Source organism: Diceros bicornis, chromosome 25 (genome assembly GCF_020826845.1).
Source record: "Diceros bicornis minor isolate mBicDic1 chromosome 25, mDicBic1.mat.cur, whole genome shotgun sequence".
NCBI lineage: Eukaryota > Metazoa > Chordata > Mammalia > Perissodactyla > Rhinocerotidae > Diceros > Diceros bicornis.
The window spans coordinates 39,513,808-39,533,960 of record NC_080764.1 but is presented as its reverse complement, the minus strand read 5'-3'; the positions used below and the strand labels follow the sequence as shown (position 1 = coordinate 39,533,960).

At 35.2% G+C, this 20,153-nt stretch overlaps 1 protein-coding gene across 1 annotated transcript in view; it reads left to right on the top strand.

The window, feature by feature from the left end:
• PTPRQ (protein tyrosine phosphatase receptor type Q) overlaps positions 1-20,153 on the top strand; it is a 201,341-nt gene that overhangs the window by 77,199 nt on the left and 103,989 nt on the right. The gene's annotated exons all lie outside the window — the stretch shown is intronic.

Sequence of the window (20,153 nt, the reverse complement as noted above, 5' to 3'; positions counted from 1 at the left end):
TCTGTTTTGAAATCAGCATCACCTAATTTCACTACACTTTTCTATCCTTGAGGCTGTAAGTCACATAACTTCAAGACATGGCATACCTTCTCCCTATTTCAGCATCCAGATCATCATCCTTTCCTTCTCATCCTTCCAAAGCAACATTTCAGACTTCCGTGGAATGGATGCATTTTAAAACACCTATCTCTTACTCCTTAGATATCAAACCAGGTCACTGTGTGTCTCTTCCAGGAGATTCCCAACTCTGAGAGGATTTCACTGTTTGTTTTTACCAGACGCTGGGTGATGAATATTGTTAGAAAAAATAGAAATGGTTCTACCTGCTCAGCTATAAATTCACCTTCTCTAACTCTCCCAGCTGTTCCATGTCTTCTATCCATTCCTTGTTTAAACTTTATCAATTTTTATAGGAAAATTCTGCTCTCATTCTGAACGTAGTCTCCCCCCTCTATCATCTGTATTTGATGTTATTATTCATTTTAGTAGTAACATCAAAGATACTGATTTGCTCTCCTTTGAAATTTACCCATGTAGTTACTTATGCTCCCCAGATATCCTTTCTCAGTGTCTCCTCTAGAGCATTACTCCATCAGTCTTTCTCCTGCATTTTATCCTCTTTCTCTCTCTCCTGCACGCGCACACACACACACACACACAGACACACACACAGACACACACAAATTTTTAGAAAATTTCAACTGAGAACCTGTTGTATATCAATCCCAAACATATTCTAAATGGAATTTTTTACATGAATTCTCCCTCTCTTCCTCACTTTTCTATGCCTGTTCTTGATAATCAATTGGACCCCAAGCTTCATAGTTTTATGTGATTCTTTCCCCATCTCTGTTATGTATAATCTGATTTTATCAATTCAGTTCCTGTAAAGGCTCTGCAATTTGCCCTTTCTCCAATTTGACTGCTTGCATTGGATATGACACTTGTAGTTTCCAATAATATGCTAAGTAGCCTTGTCACCCACGCTAATCCAGCCTGCCCAGCAGTCTCATTTTTCTACCTACTTACTTTGATTGAATTGGCTCTAACATAGAATTTAGAGCACTTATGTGTTGGCAGTTGAAGTTTATTATCTAAAGGGTAAGAGTAAGACATGTAGATTTGCGTATCTGAAGTATAGAAGTGATAATGCAAGGCACGATGTGTAGGAGATGGCCCAGAATACTCCCCATGTTTTATTTATTCTCACTCTCTACAAAATGGATCCCAGAATTCATCACCAATTAGAATCTGACTTCTTTCTAGCTTCTCACTCTTATGTCCCTCTGCTATATCTCTCTTTGTATAGCCAATGCCTCTAGCCGAACTTCATTTATTCAATGCAATCGATTTCATCTATCCAAGTCAGAAAATACATATTAAGCACTACTGTGGGCTAATAATTGATTAGATTCTCTTATTTAAACATACCCAACACTTTTTCACCATTAGAATGCTTTGCTTCCTTTTTTTTAAGTTTTTAATAACATGCCAAGCTTTAAACTACAGATTCCTGGACTTCACCCCAGACTTCTTGTTATCATGGCCTCAAGAGGTGAAGCCCCAGATCTGTACTTTTTAGCATCTCTCCGGGTAATTTTAATGCTCTGTAAATTTTGGGAAGTACCAGAGTAGATTACCCAGGCACTTTGATGGCAGGTGATATGTAGCAGTGAGGATAGGCAAACAGTGTCAGAGAGGTCTCAAAAGGGGTGACAGGTGTTTCCCCAGTGGGTGGGCAGCAGACCATTGCTATGCAGAGTCTGGGAGAAGGAAATATGCTCCAATCCAGGCAGGTGGTCTGCAGCAGGGTGGTCTAGCGCCAGGTAAAATGGTCTTGATCATTGGACAGGAGCTCAGTCTTAGAACACTGGGAAAAAAAGATGGGACAATAATTCTGAAATAAATGAGAAGTTCAGGACTCTGAAAACAAGGGAGAGGACTCATTATTATTGAGGTCACTGGTACTCAAGGTGACTGCTCAGTCACAGGAATGAAGCAGAAGTTCAGTCAGTGGAACTGAGACACATAATGAAAGCAGCAATACACACTTGATGTAGAGCAACTGAACTTAAGGTACAGGTCTTTGTAAAAAAATCCTTTAATTAAGGATTTGAATTGGATCTGAACTCAGGATTAAAAGACCATGTGAAGGGAGACTGAAGGGATTCTAAGTCAATGAATTAGGCAGATATTAGACATATAGTATCATGTACTGTGTGCTCTCTTACTACTAAAGACCACTGTTGCTCAAAATTTGGACTTCTGAGCCCCTGAGTCAGAAAGTACATCTCTGAGGCCCTACTCCAGACCCATGGAATCAGAATCTGGAAATTAAGACTCACAAATCTTCATTTAAACAAGATATGTGGGTAATACAGTGCCGAAATTTGAGAACCACTCTCTTCCACTGTAAACTCTTTACTTGAGGGGACTGTCTTATTTGTCTTTCTTGTAGACAAATTTGACTGTCTTGTCTTTCACAGTTCCTAGCACAGAGCCTTGGGCATTATAGGCACTCAAATGTTTGTAGAAGAAAGAAATACATTTTCTTATATAATTCATGGTTTTTCATAAAGGTTTTTACTCTGTTGCAATATAGTATTTCCACATTTCCATCAGACAAGATTATAGATATTTTCTCCTAGGCAAATGTAAAAGTTTTTTTTTTTTTTTAATGAAAGAGAGTCATTCATATTAAACATGAGTATCAGTTGCTGCTTCAAAAATATTTAAATATTTTTTTCATCTTTAAAATTAAGTTCCAGGTCTAGTATACAATTATGTTTATGATTACAATACTTATTAGGTAAATAATTTGTTTTCATCTTGGTTCACATGAATTGTTTGTTGATGAGACATCCGTAAGAACTGGAGATTCATTGTTCACAATGGAAACAGTTTTATAGCTGTTGCAAACTTCTAATTTATGGTGGTCTAAGATTAGTCACAGTGTATAGTCAGCTCTGAGTCACCAACTCTGTACTTATTTTTGACATAAAGTAAAATCAAGTTTGGCTCACTCTCTCACTGCCTACTGTCTGACCTTAACATTCCTTCCAGGGATTATTGGGTGTGTTTTTCAGAGTAAACTCGGTCATATCTGGGCACAGTTAAACATGCATCATGACAATTGAATTTATGAGGAGATTAGTGTTTGGTGTCTAAACTAGTTCCATTGTCACAGACAAACATGTTGGATTAGGGCAAATATAGATGAAGGCCCCAAATCTTGGTTCTTTTAACAGCATTTTATGTCAAAATATATCACATGTACCAATAACAATATTATAGCAAGTTCATTTGTGTGCAAGACTTAACTTTTAGGATCTCAAATTAATTCAGAATGCATGCATTTGTCCATATTATTTTCAAATCTTAGTATATGTGGTGATTTAATATTGAGTTTTAAAAACTTGTTCTTTTTTCCTGGAAGATAATTTTACAGTTTGGATTTATTCAAAGCTCTTTCAAGTTCAGTAATTTAAAATCAAAAGAGAAAAATAACCTAATCCCTCACATGCCCAAAACTTAATTGAAGGAAAGTGAAATATACAGTTGTGGTTTTTAAGAATGTTCTTTTCAGCACTGACTTCTTTATTAGCTTTTTGTCCAATAGGAGGTATCAGCCACCTGTAGGGACCCACTGGAAATCCACTGAGCTTGCAAATATGTTAACAGTACAGTGTGATTGAATGGGAATGTGTTCAATTTCCCTGTTTTTTTTTTCTTCTACTTTTGGTTCTTTTAAATATCCCTGTACTGTTTAATAGCATATTTGTAAACTCTCAGTCTTCTTCTGGAAAGCCTTGATCATCATTCCCCTAAGAACTATTCAAGAAATGTATTTGTTATGCACTATATTTGGATCTCTGTTTTGAGGACCTCTCTGAGCAGTGCGGAGATGACTGGGCAAACTGTGATTATGACTAAATCTGATCTTCATTTACCAGCTTATTTTTTTAAATAAACTATTTATGTCACTTGTAAGAATTCATATCATTCTTAAGTATCATTTAATAGATTGAAAGTGGGTGGTAAAAGTATTTCTCAGGGTTGCAAATTAATGCAGTAATTCAAAAGTTCATTTCCCTTTGTCTGCATCCCACTTACATTGCCTCCTCACCCATCTTCTCAGTTGAGATGAGTCAAACATGCAGGAAAATTGCATCATCCTGTTTGTTCTTTAGTAAGTGGATTGACACATCCTACTTACAGTTAGTAATTGCTGAAAGCACAAAAGCTATTACAGTTGTCTGTCACAGACACAGATCAGAAAGAAATAGCTATTAGCATTGCTACCCTAATTGAAATGCAAGCATTTTACAAAATATTTTTCAAAATATTTTTAATACAGACTTAAGCATTAAATATTATACTTTTCTTAAGAGTAAACATCAGATGAGAAGTATCTTTTTTACACTTGTAGTGTAGCAAACATCTGACCAATATATTCTTATTTATGCTTATGATGTGCAGGCTCTGTGTTTGGGGTTCCAGACCCAAGTGTGAGTCTCAAATGGCATTGGTGATCTCTGCTCTGCACATCCAAATGACTCCACTGTTATTGTAAAGACATATCCAATAAATATAAAGCAATTAAATACAAACCTACATAAATGTTAGCCAATTTTGTGGATGGAAGATGGAATCAAGCAAGAATTCCGGAGAAATAGATTTTATTGAAGGCTGTGTTGAAGAAGCGGAATATGACTGGGATGTTGCTCGTTGTAGCTTGAGGACTGTCTTATAGGAGGGGCTTAGACTCAGTCACCTAATCGAAAGAGGATCATGTGATCTTGAACCTTGACTTTCTTGAAAAGACAGGTACACTAATGTTTACTTAGATGATATGATATACGTCAATAAAGTAGCCAAGTTTTAAAAACATTTTTGATTGTTGCTCCTCAATATACTATGAGAAAATGTCAGTTGTACTTATCAAAGAACATTTTTTTTATTTGAGCTAACTTGGATGGTGGGAGTGAGGGAGATTTGAAGATTATGGGTGGGCTAAAGCACTCATGGTAAGCCACACTGTGCCACCATCACTATTCATGAAAATAGTGAGATTAATGGATAAAAGGGAGTAAATAGGAATTCCAAGAAAACACACAGGGGAATAAAGGAATGTAATATTCCTTTACTTTGAATGTAAAGGAATTGGAAAGTAATATGTAATACAAGGGGGCAGGCTGAGATGGAAGCCCGACTAGAGCAGAGGGCATTGTGTTGGAAAGAGTGTAGCAGGGGAGGTTGAATAACTAAAGTGGACCTTACTCTGTTCTTAGTTTTGCATGATTCTAGCAGAAGTTTGGATATAATATAATGGAAAATTGGGAACTCCGCTCAATTCAGAGTGAGAAACAACATAAGTAACTCTAAAAATAGTGATTGTTTTTTGGCTATTTTCCTAAAACCTTGCAGTCATCTCTTTAGATGGAGAAGAATTTGTTCATTACTTATTTACTGAGCCTCCCAGGCCACAAAGGATAAAATCCACAGTCATTTGAATGGCCCACAGGGCCCTTTTTCAACCCGGCATTCTCTTCCCTACTTACATGTATGTCTCCTCCTCCATATTTTGAAATTTATCCTCAAATGCCACCTCTTCAAAGAGGATCTGACTTATTTATGATTGAACCTCCTCCCAGTTAGAATTTTCTGCACCCCTTTCCTGATTTACTTTTCTCTATTATATGTGTCATTGTCTATGGATATACTCCATGAAGACAGGGATTTTTCTTTGCGTAGTTGACACCTGTTTTCAGTGCCCAGAAAAGTGTCTGGCATACAGTGATACTCACCAAATATGTTATGAAGGATGATTCAGTCAATCAGTCAATCAATGCACAAGCCTAGGAGAGTGATAGGCTCACATTAAACACTCAATATGCGTACTTTGAGTGCCTGAAGTAGAAACTTTCAGCCACACAATTATTTTTAGACCATTATTTGGTACAATATATAAGAAAGGTGAGTGTTCTGGGATATATTTTTTTAATTAAACTTTTTATTTTGAGATAGTTGTAGATTCACATGCAGTTGTAAGAAATAATACAGAGAGATCCTGTGTTCCCTTTATTCACCTTCCCTCGATGGTAACATCCTGTACAGCTATAGTATAATATCACAACCACCGTATTTATATTGATGCAATCAAAATAGGGAACATTTCCGTAAGAATAATCCCTCCTGTTGCCTTTTTATGGCCACACCCAGTTCCTGTCCACCCTTCTTGTACCTGCTCTCATCTTAACCCTCTGACAACCGCTAATTTGTTCTCCATTTTCTGTAATTTTGTCATTTCAGGAGCGTAATATAAATGCTTTGTGTGTTTGTTGATTGATGTGTTCACGTGATTTTCTTTTTTAGCTTACTAATATGGTGGATTACTTTGATTGATTTTCTAATATTGAAAATCCTTTGGTCTCTTGAATCAGCCCCTATTGATCATGATGTACTTCCTTTTTTTTTCTTGAAGAACAGTTGACATACAATATTATGTTAGTTTCAGGTATACAACATAGTGACACGACCTTTATATACATTACAAAATGATCATCACAGTAAGTCTAGTAACCATATGTCACCATACAGAGTTATTACAATATTGTTGACTATATTTCTTATGCTGCACATTACATCCCCATGACATTCATTTTATAACTGGAAATTGGTACCTCTTAATCGCCTTCACCTATTTCACCCAACGCTCCACTCCCTCTCCTCTGGCAACCATCAGTTTGTTCTCTGTATCTATGAGTCTGTTTCTGTTTTGTTTTGTTTGTTTGTTTTGTTTTTTAGATTCCACATGTAAGTGAAATCATACAGTATTTCTCTTTCTCTGACTGACTTAGCCTAATACTCGCACGATCCATCTGTGTTGTCGCAAATGGTAAGATTTCATTCTTTTTTATGGCTGAGTAATATTCCATTGTTTATATGTGCTACATCTTCTTTATCCATTCATCTGTTGATGGATACTTAGGTTGCTTCCATATCTTGGCTACTGTAAATAATGCCGCGATGCACATAAGGATGCATATATCTTTTTGAATTAGTGTTTTTTTTTCTTTGGGTAAATACACTGGATCCTATGGTAGTTCTACTTTTAATTTTTGAGGGAACACCTCATACTGTTTTCATAGTGGCTGCACCAATTTACATTCCTACCAACAGTGCACAAAGGTTCCCTTTTCTCCACATCCTCACCAACGCTTGTTATTTCTTGTCTTTTTGATAATAGCCATTCTGACAGATGTGGGGTGATATCTCACTGTAGTTTTGATTTGCATTTCCCTGATGGTTAGTGATGTTGAGTATCTATTTATGTGTCTGTTGTCCATCTGTATGTCTTCTTTGGAAAAATGTCTATTCAGGTCCTCTGCCAATTTTTTAATCTGTTTAGTTTTTTGATATTGAGTTGTATGAGTTAATTATATGTGTTTTGGATATTAACCCCTTATCAGATATATCATTTGCAAATATCTTCTCCCATTCAGTAGGTTGTCTTTTTGTTTTGTTGATGGGGTGTACTTCTTTTTATATACCACTGATTTCTACTTGCTAACATTTTGTTAAGAATTTTTGCATCTATATTCACGAGGGATATTAGTCTATAGTTTGGTAGGGGTTTTTTTTCACCATCTTTTCCTAATTTTGGTATCAGAGTAATACTAGCTTCATCATATGAATTTATTCTAATTTCTGGAAGAGATTGTGTAGAATTAGTGTTAATTCTTCTTTAAACATTTGGTAGAATCCTCCGGTGGAACTATCTGGGCATGGAGATCTATTTTGGGGAAGTTTTAAAATTATGTTTAAGTGCTCTCAGGATGCAATCTTGGAGCTGAAATGTGATATCAAACTAGTTGCAAAAAGTGGTACTTCTGGGCCGGCCCCATGGCTTAGCGGTTAAGTGCGCGCACTCCGCTGCTGGCGGCCCGGGTTCGGATCCCGGGCGCACACCGACGCACCACTTCTCTGGCCATGCTGAGGCCACGTCCCAAGTGCAGCGACTAGAAGGATGTGCAACTATGACATACAACTGTCTACTGGGGCTTTGGGGAAAAAAAAAACAAAAGGAGGAGGATTGGCAATAGATGTTAGCTCAGAGCCGGTCTTCCTCAGCAAAAAAATGAAAGTGGTACTTCTAAATAATCCATTTGTCAAAAAAGAATTCTTGAAAGAAATAAAGTATTGTAAACTAAAATGTATTGAAATGAATTGATATGAAATGAAAATATGATATACTAAAATGTGCAGAACACAGTTAAAGCAGTGAAGAGAGGCAAATTTATAGCACTGAATGCATACACTGGAAAAGAGGAAGCATCTCAGGTCCATAATCTAAGTTCCTCCTCCCCTCTACTAGAGTCTGGAGAAACAAAAGGAAGATAAACTTAAAGCGTACTGAAGGAAGAGAATAATAAAAACAAGAACAGAAATCAATGAAATTGAAAACAGGAAAACAGTAGGAAAAGTCAATGAAACAAAGAGCTGGTTCTTTGAAAAGATAAAATTGACAAACCTCTAGCAAGCCTGACAAAGAAAAAAAAGAGAAGACAAAAATTATCAATATTTAGGAAAGAAACCACTATAGACACTGCAGCCATCAAAGGGGTAATAAGTATTATTATGTTAGTATTATTCCTAACAACTCTACACAAATAAATTTTGGATGAAATAAACTTATTCTACAAAAAGCACACTACCACAGCTCACCTAATATGAAATATGAAATACATTATTTGAATAGCCTTATAACTATTAAAGACATTACATTTGTAATGGTTTCCTTTGATACCACTCTGGTAGGGAAAGGAAGGGCAACTGCCAGGTGGGTGTAGAAATCCAGGTTCCCCACTCAGCCTCTGTGGACACCCCAGGGGAGGATGCTGGGTGAGCGTGGAACAGAGGGCATCCCACTAGGCCTCCACTGAGGAGGCATCCTGGCCCTGGCTGGAAAGAGTAGGAATGCCTCATTACTGCTCCCCATTTGTTCTTCACTGACATGGTGGAGGGATCTTGTTAGCTCTAGAAAGGGTGAAAGCTCTAGCTCCCTGTTTTGCCTTCCCTGACTTTATCGTCTCAAGGATGGTTGGGGTGCCTCATTACTGCCTAGTGAGGGCAGAAGACTAGGTTCCCAATTTGACTTTTGTTGTCATGAGAGGGAGTGGGGCCACAGTTCTTCCATGGTTTTTGGATAGAGCTGTTCTTGTCTAAAAGTTTTCTGTCTTGCTAGGCTGCACTGTTTTGGGGGCTAGAGAAAGCAGGCTTTTCCTGGGGCTTCTTTTGTCTGAGCTAATTGGCATTTCCAGATTTCTGGCTTCTGGGTATATGAGGCAAAAAGAAAACCCAGGAAACTCACCACTGTGTTGTTCCTTGGGTCCTGAGTTCCCTAGTAGCTCTGCCTTCCTCTCTCCACCTTTCAGAGTCTTTTTGTATTTGTTTTATATTTAACGTCCACAGTTTTAGTTGTGCTTAGTGGGAGGAATAGGGAGAATACATCTACTCCATCTTCCTCAAGGCAGAAGTTCATCCGTGGGGATAGTTTTTTTCTTAAATATTCGAAATGGTTTATTGTGGTAACATTGGTTTATAACTTTGTATAAATTTCAGGTGTACATCATTATACTTCTATTTCTACAAGGATTACATCATGTTCTCATGTTCACCACCCAAATACTAATTACAATCCATCACCACACACATGTGCTAATTATCCCTTTCACCCCCTCCCTCCCCCCTTCCCCTCTGGTAAGCACCAATCCAGTCTCTGTCTCTATGTGTTTGTTTGTTGTTGTTATTATCTACTACTTAATGAAGGAGATCATATGGTATTTGACCTTCTCCCTCTGACTTATTTCACTTTGCATAATACACTCAATGTTCATCCATGTTGTCACAAATGGCTGGATTTCATCGTTTCTTATGGCTAAGTAGTATTCCATTGTGTATAAATACCACATCTTCTTTATCCATTCTTCCCTTGATGGGCACTCAGGTTGCTTCCACATCTTGGCTATTGGGAATAATGCTGCAATGAACAGAGGGGTGCATGTATCTTTACTCATTGGTGTTTTCACGTTCTTCAGATATTGTGGGGATAGTTTTAATATCACATATGGTACCCTTTTTGTCCATCTATTTAACATCAAGTTATTTAATACATATTTAATACATGTGCTAGGGACTATTGGGAAGAGTATGATGAAACAAATTTATTTCTTGTGCTTTTAAATTTTAGATCTTTAGATATAATTTTAGATCTTTATTGGATCTCAGAGATAACCTCATTCAGCCATTTCATTTTGCAGACATAAGAAATGAAGCACAGAGGTGAAGTGTTTACTAAGTGTGCTACAGCTAATTATTAGCAGAACTCTTACTACTGTATTGTGATGCCCACCTTAACTTAGAAATTAAACAAATCATTCTGTTCATTGGAATTACAATAGTTTTCTTCCATTATTTCACAGTAGCTAAATAGAGTCATTGTGGAGTGGGGAAAGTCAGGTCCATTATACAAATTTCCTCATTAATTTGTGCAGATATATTTATAATGTGAGTATATATGTGCTTTTGTCTAAATATGGATAAAATTCAGGAACAGTAAATTTCTATTGTCAAATATGTGCTTAACCTGTAAAACTAAAAATATTGTGAGTTAATATAAGGTCTGTAAAATACTGAAGCCATTCTGGGAAATGTTTAAAGTTCCTAGACACATATCACATTTTTTACCCTGGACCAGTTCCAAAAGTGTAATGTTTGCTATTATGAAATTGTCTTAGGTATCAAATTCTAAATTATAAATTTAAAAGTCCTTTTAAATGTAATTCCTTTTGTAAAAAATGAACGTGGGTTATTCTGCATAATTCTCCCGACCCCATTGATGCTCTAATACTTTCATTAAGTGGACTCCAAGCAGCCACTCTTTCCTTCCTCCCAGCTCCAGCTAAAGCCAGCTGTTCTTCAAGCAGCATTTTTATTAACTTATTTAGGAACTGGGGCATATCTTATTACCCTATTTTCCATTCCTGTCCTATGCAGCTGTAGCTGATACTTTTCCTAACAGCCTTTACATATCAACCTCCCCCATCTCCCCCCTCATTTTTTTTCTTATTCTCTTTTACTTCCCTTTTTAAGTAAATTAAGCATGTGTGTGTGCATGCAAAAGCCCTCTTCTTTCTTTCTGGTAACGATAGTACTTGAAAGCTTCAGGAATGTGCCTGTTGTTTGTATGAGTTTATAAATGCCATGGAAAAACATTTACTAATTGTGTAAAAACTCTGAAATGTAAAGTAAATGAGTTTTAATAATAGCGTAATTTCCTAAATGATGTTACGTTAACTTAGACTCAATATAAAAATCAATGCAATATGAATATAAAGAAAAGGCTTTGAACAATTAGAAGGTTTTGCAAATTATTAACCTCAACTCAGTGAATTTCAGATGTTACAAGTTTCATGGTAACAGTAATGCAACTTTTGGGAAGGAAGCTATTTTATAAACATAAGATATACAAAAAGAGCAGCCAGTATAAGATTAAACACAAAATTGAAATAGAGTAACATTTCTTAGTATATTAATGTTATCGTTGTAATTTGGATTTTCACTACCTATTATTCACTGTAACCTTGAATAAATCACCCATTAGTTCTGTGCCTGGATAACTTATTATGAAGAATTATTACTTTAAAAACAATTTGCAATGTTAGAAAGATGATGAATATTGCTCTTTGTGGATCACAATAATGAAATTGATAGCAATGAAAGGATACATTAAAAATCAGTAGCCCAATTTTCTGAAGTTTGTACTAATTAAATTAACCTACTTTAGGTAGGCATTTTTAAAAACCAATACCCCATTTTGTAATTTTTTAAATGCAACTACATTAATATTTGTTACGTATAAGTGGTCTAACATTTTTAGAGTTTAGACTTGAAATTTAAAACTAAGTTTGCATTGAGGATGTTATTGCAGAGAAATGATTAACTGTATAAGACACACTTCCTGAAAGCTGAATAGAATGCTGTTCTCATAAGTACTGTCAGGAACATTGCCTGCAGATTAAACAGTTACTAAAAGATAGTTGAGAGTCGTTTTTGACATACTTGGGCTAATCTGTAAGGCTTCTTTTCTAGTATGGATATATGAGAAATACAATAAAGCTCATGATTCTTTTTTTCACGAATGTCTAGATTTATAAACTATTAGCTAGAAAGTATTAGTGTCTGGTATTTTAAATTTCTATATAAATGTACTATATGACTTATTTTGAATATTATTGCTACGTTTTTATGAGAAAGGTTTTTTTTTTTTTTGGAGGAAGGTTGGCCCTGTGCTAACATCTGTTTCCAGTCTTCCTCTCTTTTCTTTTTTCTCCCCAAAGCCCCGTACATAGTTGTGTATCATGGTTGTAGAGTTGTGGCTCTTCTATATGGGATGCCGCCTCAGCATGGCTTGATGAGCAGTGAGTAGGTCCACGCCCAGAACGTGCGAACTTAACCACTATACCACCGGGCGGGCCCCGGAAAGCTTTTTTCTTTTCGTGTTTTTATATTTTCTACTTATGGGTAATTATTTTGTATACAGTGAAATGCACAGAAGTTAAGTATACAATTCAGGGAGTTTTCACAAATACACCTCTGTAACCACCACTCAACAACATATAGAACATCTCCATCTCCCACAGAAAGTTTCCTTGGACACCCACTCGCCAAGGCAACCACTGCCCTGATTTCATTCAACATACGTTAGCTTCAGTTTTTCTTGAGCTATCTATACTCTTTTATGTCTGGTCTATTTCTTTCAACAAAATCGTGAAACTCATGTTGTTGAGGGTTTCGGTAATTTGTTCTCTTCTATTGCTGAGTCATTTTCCATCCTATGAATATCCTGTTATGTGTGTTTGTTTTCTTTTGATGGACATGTGGATTGTTCCAAACTGCGTGTTATGAATAAAATTGCTATAGATATTTTTGTATAAATCTTTTTTGTGGAATTGCTGGGTCATAGTCTAGATGCTTGTTTACCTGTTCAAGAAACCGACAGTTTTCTAAAGTGGTTATACTATTTTAAATACATACCCAACAGCAATGTACGAGAGTTCTAATTAATTCTCAGTATCAGCAAAACTTGGTGTTATCAGTCTTTTTAATTTTAGATATTCTGGTTGGTGTAAAAGAATTTCTATCTCATTGTAAGTTTAATTCTCCTTTCAGTGGTGATTAATGATGTTAAATCATTTAACGTGGTGTTGACCCTTCATATACCTGCAGTCTTTGCTGTACATGGTGGTGTGAGACCATAAAAATGACTGTAAAGCTGAATCCATGCAAAGCAATCTTAATAATCAATGGGGAAAATTATGACTGTTCCATGATCTTCAAAATTTTTGTCACTACATTAAAAACTCTTTTACTGTCAGTTACAAATATATAGGAAAATGAAAAAATAATAAAAACAGTATTTATTTAGTACACTGTAATTTAAAACATTAGAAATATTGAGAATTAAAGTGTTCAGTTTCTTTGTAAAAAAATTATCAAGTGGTTTCTTTCTTTTTCTCATTGTTTATCTCATGATACAGAAAGAGCATCTTTCCTATGACTTGGAGAATTTTTACCCTTCCTTCAAAGTTTGGATCAGCTCCCAACATTTTATCCTTTATACTTTCAGTGTCATGAAATATCTCCAAGAGTTCCCGTAATGTGAAGTTTTTTGTTGGTGTTACTTCTTCTGAGACATCATCCTTTGTTCTTTTCATCACAACCACTTTTCTCATTTATATCCATGTTTGTTTTCACTAAGCTCCTCTGGCTGCGTATCTAAAGTTTCTTAAATGGCAGCAATGTCAACGTTCCCATGGTTACCTGTTTGTTCTAAAACTCCATTTATGTTTGATCCAAATTTTACTTCCAGCGTTATCACTTTTGTTGCTTTGCTATCATCTTTGTTGGGCATGGGACATATGCACATGGGAGACAAGGAGGCAATATACCTGCACACTTTGCTGCCTGTGCATAAACTAAATAACATGCACAATGACAACAGTGACCAACCAATGATAGGCTTTGAAAGAAGTGGCAACGATTGGCCACAGATTATCATGTACTTTTGTTATTTATGTAGCAGTTTTGTGGACAAAAGAGGTAGCAGTGAAGTTTACTTTATGCAAGTACTCATAGTTAACATACAATGGGAACAAATTTTAACCCTTGTTTTGGGCAGACAGGTGTTATTTAATTAAACCATAGAAACAGAAATTCAAGCATATTGCAATGTGCAAAGTGAGGGTTGTCCTATCTTCTTTTGGGGAGTTTTTGTTCAAGTCTTTAGCCTATTTTTTTTTTTTTTTTTTTTGTGAGGAGGACCAGCCCTGAGCTAACATCCAATGCCAATCCTCCTCTTTTTTGCTGAGGAAGACTGGCCCTGGGCTAACATCCATGCCAATTTTCCTTTACTTTATATGGGACGCCGCCACAGCATGGCCTAACAAGCGGTGCGTCAGTGCGCACCCGGGATCCGAACCGGCGAACCCCGGGCCGCCGCAGCGGAACGTGCGCACTTAACCGCCTGCGCCACCGGGCTGGCCCCTAGCCTATTTTTTATTGAGTCATTTTTTTAGTATTGAGTTATAGGAATTCTTTACATATTTTGAATACAAGTCCTTTATTAGATAACAAATATTATTTCTTAGTTAATGACTTAACTTTCTATTTCATTAATGGTACCTTTGGATGAGCAGGTGATTTTAATTTTGATGAAATGCAAATTAGCAATTTTTAATTTCACGTTGTTGTATTTTGTGTCCTAAGAAGTATTGTCTACTTCAAGACCATAAAGATAGTATCTTGTATTTTATTCTAGAAATTTTATAGTTTTAGCTTTTATGTTTATGTCCGTGATTCATCTCGAATTTTGTGTATGTGTGTAGGATGAGATATGATTTAAAGTTCATTTTTGTCATATATTTATTTAATTCTTCCAAAACTATTTGTTTAAAGACTTTCCTTTTCCCTATTGAATTGCCTTGGTAGCTTAGTCAAAAATCAGTTGACCCTAAGTACCTGAATCTATTTCTGGAATATATTCTCTTCTATTGATTTATTTGTCTACCTTTCTGACAATAAGACACTGTGTTGATTACTATAGCTTTGTAACAAATCTTGAAATCAGGTAATGTAAGTGCTACAAATGTGTTCTTTTTCAAGATTGTTTTGCTATTTTGGTTGTTTGCATTTCCGTGTAAATTTTATGATTAGAATCACCTTGTCAATTTTTACAAAAAAATCTTTGACATTTTCATTGGGATTGCATTGAATCTATACGTGCATTTGGGGAGCATTGACATGTTAACAATACTGAGTTATCTAATTCATAAACATGGTGTATTTCTCCCTTTTTAGACCCTAATATCTTTCAACAGGGCTTTCTAGTTTCCAGCAAATGAATTTTGCGTGTCTTTTGTTGAAATTATTCCTAAGCATTTAATGTAATTTGTTATTCTAAATAGAATTGTTCTAATTTTAGTGACCAGTTTGATGTAGAATACAGAAATACAATTGATTTTGTATATTGATATTGTATTCTACAACTGCTACATTCACTTATTAGACCTAGAAGGATTTTTTTATATGTTCCTTTAGAATTTTCTACATTAAAAATATCATTTCATCTACAATTAAAGTCATTTTTATCTCTTTCTTTCTAAACTCTGTGACTTTTTTCCCTTACCTTATTGCACTAGCTAGACTCTCTGATATGATATTAAACAGGAATGGTAAAAGCAGACATCCTTGCGTTGTTCCCAGTCTTAAGGGGAAGCATCAGTCCTTCACCATTTTGTACAATGTTCGCTGTAGAATTTCTGTAGATGTCCATGATCATATGCTTTGTTTCTCTTTTATTCTGTTACTATGGTAAATCACATGATTTATTTTTGAATGTTAAATAAAATGTACATTCCTGGGGCAGACCACACTTGGTCAGATGTATTATCATTTTATATACGGCTCGATAAGTTTTTATGAATTTTATTAATTTTTCCAAAGAACCAACTTTTGAGTTTATGTTCTGTATTGTTTACTGTTTTCCATTTTATTGGCTCTTAATCTTTATTATTTCCTTCCTTCTAAATATTTTAGTTTTAATGTTTTCTTATTTTTCTGTCTTCTTATGGTGAAAATATAGATCATAATTTTTTATTTTTGCCTTTGCTTTCTGTCTTTTTTCCCTCAGCTTTATTGAGGTAAGATTAACAAGTAAACACTGTATATATTTAAGGTGTACAACGTGATGTTTTGATCTACATATACATTGCGAAATTATTCCTTCAATCAAGCTAATTAACCTATTCATGACCTCACATGTTTACCTTTTTTAGTGTGTGTGGTGAAAACACTTATGATCTACTCACTTAGCAAATTTCAAGTATATAATACGTCATTATTTATTTATTTATTTATTTTGTGAGGAAGATCAGCCCTGAGCTAACATCCATCTAATCCTCCTCTTTTTGCTGAGGAAGACCAGCTCTGAGCTAACATCTGTTGCCAATCCTCCTCCTTTTATTTTTCCCCCAAAGCCCCAGTAGGTAGTTGTATGTCATAGTTGCACATCCTTCTAGTTGCTGTACGTGGGACACGGCCTCAGCATGGCTGGAGAAGCGGTGCGTCGGTGCGCATCCGGGATCCGAACCCAGGCCGCCAGTAGTGGAGCGTGCGCCCCTAACTGCTAAGCCACGAGGCCTGCCCCGGCATTATTAACTATAGTCACCATGCTGTGCATTTGCTATCCAAAACTTGTTCTTATAACTGAAGGTTGGTACCCTTTGACCAACATCCCACTATTTTCCCCACCCATCGCTCCTGGCAACCACCATTCTACTCTGTTTGTATGAGTTTGCTTTTTTAGATTCCACACATAAATGAGATCATGCAGTATTTATCTTTCTGTGTCTGGCACATTTCCCTTAGAATAATGATTTTAAAACTTTCTACCTGGGGCCGGCCCTGTGGTGTGGTGGTTAAGTCCAGCATGCTCTGCTTTGGTGGCCTGGGTTCGTGGCTTTGGATCCCAGGCATGGACCTACACCACTCGTCAGCCATGCTGTGGCGACGACCCACATACAAAATAGAGGAAGACTGGCACAGATGTTAGCTCAGAGTGAATCTTCTTTGCCAAAAAAAAAAAAAAAAAAACTTCTTTTCAAATATAATCATTTATAGCTATAACTCTTCTAATATCATATATCATAAATTTTGATTTTTTACTTTCAGATGAAAATATTTTCTAATTTCCTTTGTAATTTCTTCTTTGAGCCATGATTATTTGAAAGTATGTTTAATTTCTAAATATTTGGGACTTTTCTACATATCTTCATGTCATCAATTTTTAATTTATCACCATTATTGCCAAAGAATATATGTGCAAGACTTAGTTTTTAAAAATTTGTTGAGACATTTTCTATGGCTCAGCATATGATTTCTCTTGTTGAATGTTCTTACATGCACACTTGAAAACAGTGTATATTCTTCAGTTGTTGACCATAATGTTCTATGTATTAGTTCAGTATGGTTGATGTTTTGCAGATCTATATCGTTACCACTTTTCAGCCTAATTATTCTATCAATTATTGAGAGGAGAATGTTAAAATATCCCACTATGATTGTGGATTTGTCCATTTCTTCTTTCAGTTATGTCAGTATTTGGTTTATGTACTTCAAAGTTTTTTATTAAGCACATATATATTTATGATTGTTTTCACTTCTTAACTGACTATTTAATCATTATAAACTCATTTTTGGGAACGCTTCTTGTCTTAAAGGTTCTTTTGTCTGATATTAATATAGACACACTCTGTTTAGTTTACTGTTTGCATTGTATATCTTTTTCTAACCTTACTTTTGAATTATTTGTGTCATATTTAAACTCTGTGTCTGGTGGACAGCAATGTATGTCCTTTGTGGACAGCATATAATTGAGTCTTGCATTTTTATCTTGTCTGACAATCTCTGCCTTTTCAATGGAGCATTTAATCTATTTATATTTAAAGCCATTATTAATTTAGTTGAGTTTAGTTCTGCTGTTTGCTATTTGTTTTCTGTTTGTCCTATCTCTTTTTTAGCTCATCTGTTCTTTCTTTCTTGCCTTCCTTTGGATTAATTGAATAGTTTTAGCCTTCTATTTGAATTCCTTTATTGGATTTTTATCTATACTTTCTTGTTTTATTATTTTTAATTGTTGCTCAATAGATTGCAATATGATTTCTTAGTTTGTAATATGTACTTATATTAATATTGTACAACTTCACATAAAATATATGAACTTTGTAAAAGTACAATTCCATATATTTCGCCATACTTTGTGCTGCTGTTCTCATGCATTTGACATCTATATATTCTAATTAATTTACATCTATGTACATTGTAAACCCCACAAATTATTTTATTATTTTTACTTACAAAGCCAGTTGAAATTTAAATAAATTAAGAAGGGATCACATATCTTTCACATATAATTATTGTTTGTGGTGTTCTTCATTTATTCCAGTAGTTATGAGTTTCATCTAGTGTCATTTCCCTTTCAGCTAAAGAACTTCCTTTAGAATTTCTTCTAGTGCAGTTATGCTAGCATCAAATTCTCTGAGATTTTACTTCTTTTATAAATAGATTCATTTTGTTTCCACTTTTGAAGGATATTTTTCTCTGAATATCAAATTCTGTGTTGACAGTTTCCCACCCTCCCAATATTTTTCACTTTGAAGATATCATTCCTTTGTCTTCTAGTACTCATTTTTTTCTGATGAGATGTTAGCTGCTATTTATATCACTAGCTCTTGTGTGTGAAATATGTTATTTTTTCTGACACTTTTGAAGGTTTTTTTATCTTTATTTTTAAGCAGTTTGACAATAGTGGTTTTTCTTGTGTTTATTTTGCTGTGAATTCATTTAGTTTTTTGTATTGGTAAATTAATATTTTTCAAAAGTTTGAGAAAGATTTGGCTATTATTTTTTCAAATATTTTTCTGCCCTCCTCTATTCTATTCTTCTGGGACTCCAATTACATACCTTTTGATCTCATCCCTTAAGTGACTGAGGCTTTATTAAATTTTTTCACTATTTTTTCTCTGTTCTTCAGATTGGAGTTCTATTGGTGTGTCATCAAGTTCATTGACTCTGTATTCTGCCACCTTTAATCTGTGTTAAATAAATCAAATTAATTTTTTATTTCAGATATTGTACTTTTAAACTCAAGGATTTTCATTTAGTTCTGTTTCATCATTTTTATTTCTCTGCTGAAATTCCTCATTTGCATTCTAATTATGACAGTGTATTCCATTAAGTCAAATAAAATACTTATAATTGCTTCTTTAAATACACTTTCTGCTAATTCCTACTCCTGAGTTATCCTGTGATCTCTTTCTATTGAACACTTTTTCCTCTTCACTATGAGTCACATTTTCCTGTCACTAGTAATGTTCCTGCCTGCCTACTAATTTTTAAACTTATATTGGACATTGTTGCTGATGTTTTGCAGAAACTCTGGATTTTGTTACCTTCTTCTGAAGAGTGTTGGCTTTTATTCTAACAGACCATTAAATTACTGGATGATAATTTTGTGAATGTGTAGTTTTGTTTTCACCCTTATTTACTGAGAGAATTCCTTAATCCTGGGATTTAGAGTAAGTAAATGTATGGCCCTTTTGGGATTTTAATATGAGGCCTGAGCTGTTTACCACTCCATTAGTTTGGTAGGATTCAAACTCCAAATTCTGTTTCCCATGCATTGTGAAGCAACTCACATTTCAGTTTTTCATCTGTTGCTTTGCACTGCGCTCCCTTAGCATGTCCTTCATACATGTATAATTAAGAGATTAGCTAAGAATTTCAGGACAGTTTAGACCCAGAATTTGGGTCTAACCCCTCTGTGGCTTCTTCCTCTTTCAACTACTCTGGCAGTCCTCTGTCCCATTTTCTGACACCTCAAGCCAAAAGCTGTTTTCTCATCCCTCCAGAGTTCATAATTGCTTATTTACAGGAGGATTAATCAGATATAAGCTATTCTGGCATCATTAGAACAGATCCCCCAAACTTATTATGTTTGAGCACTGGAATATTTTGATATAAATTTCTGGCTG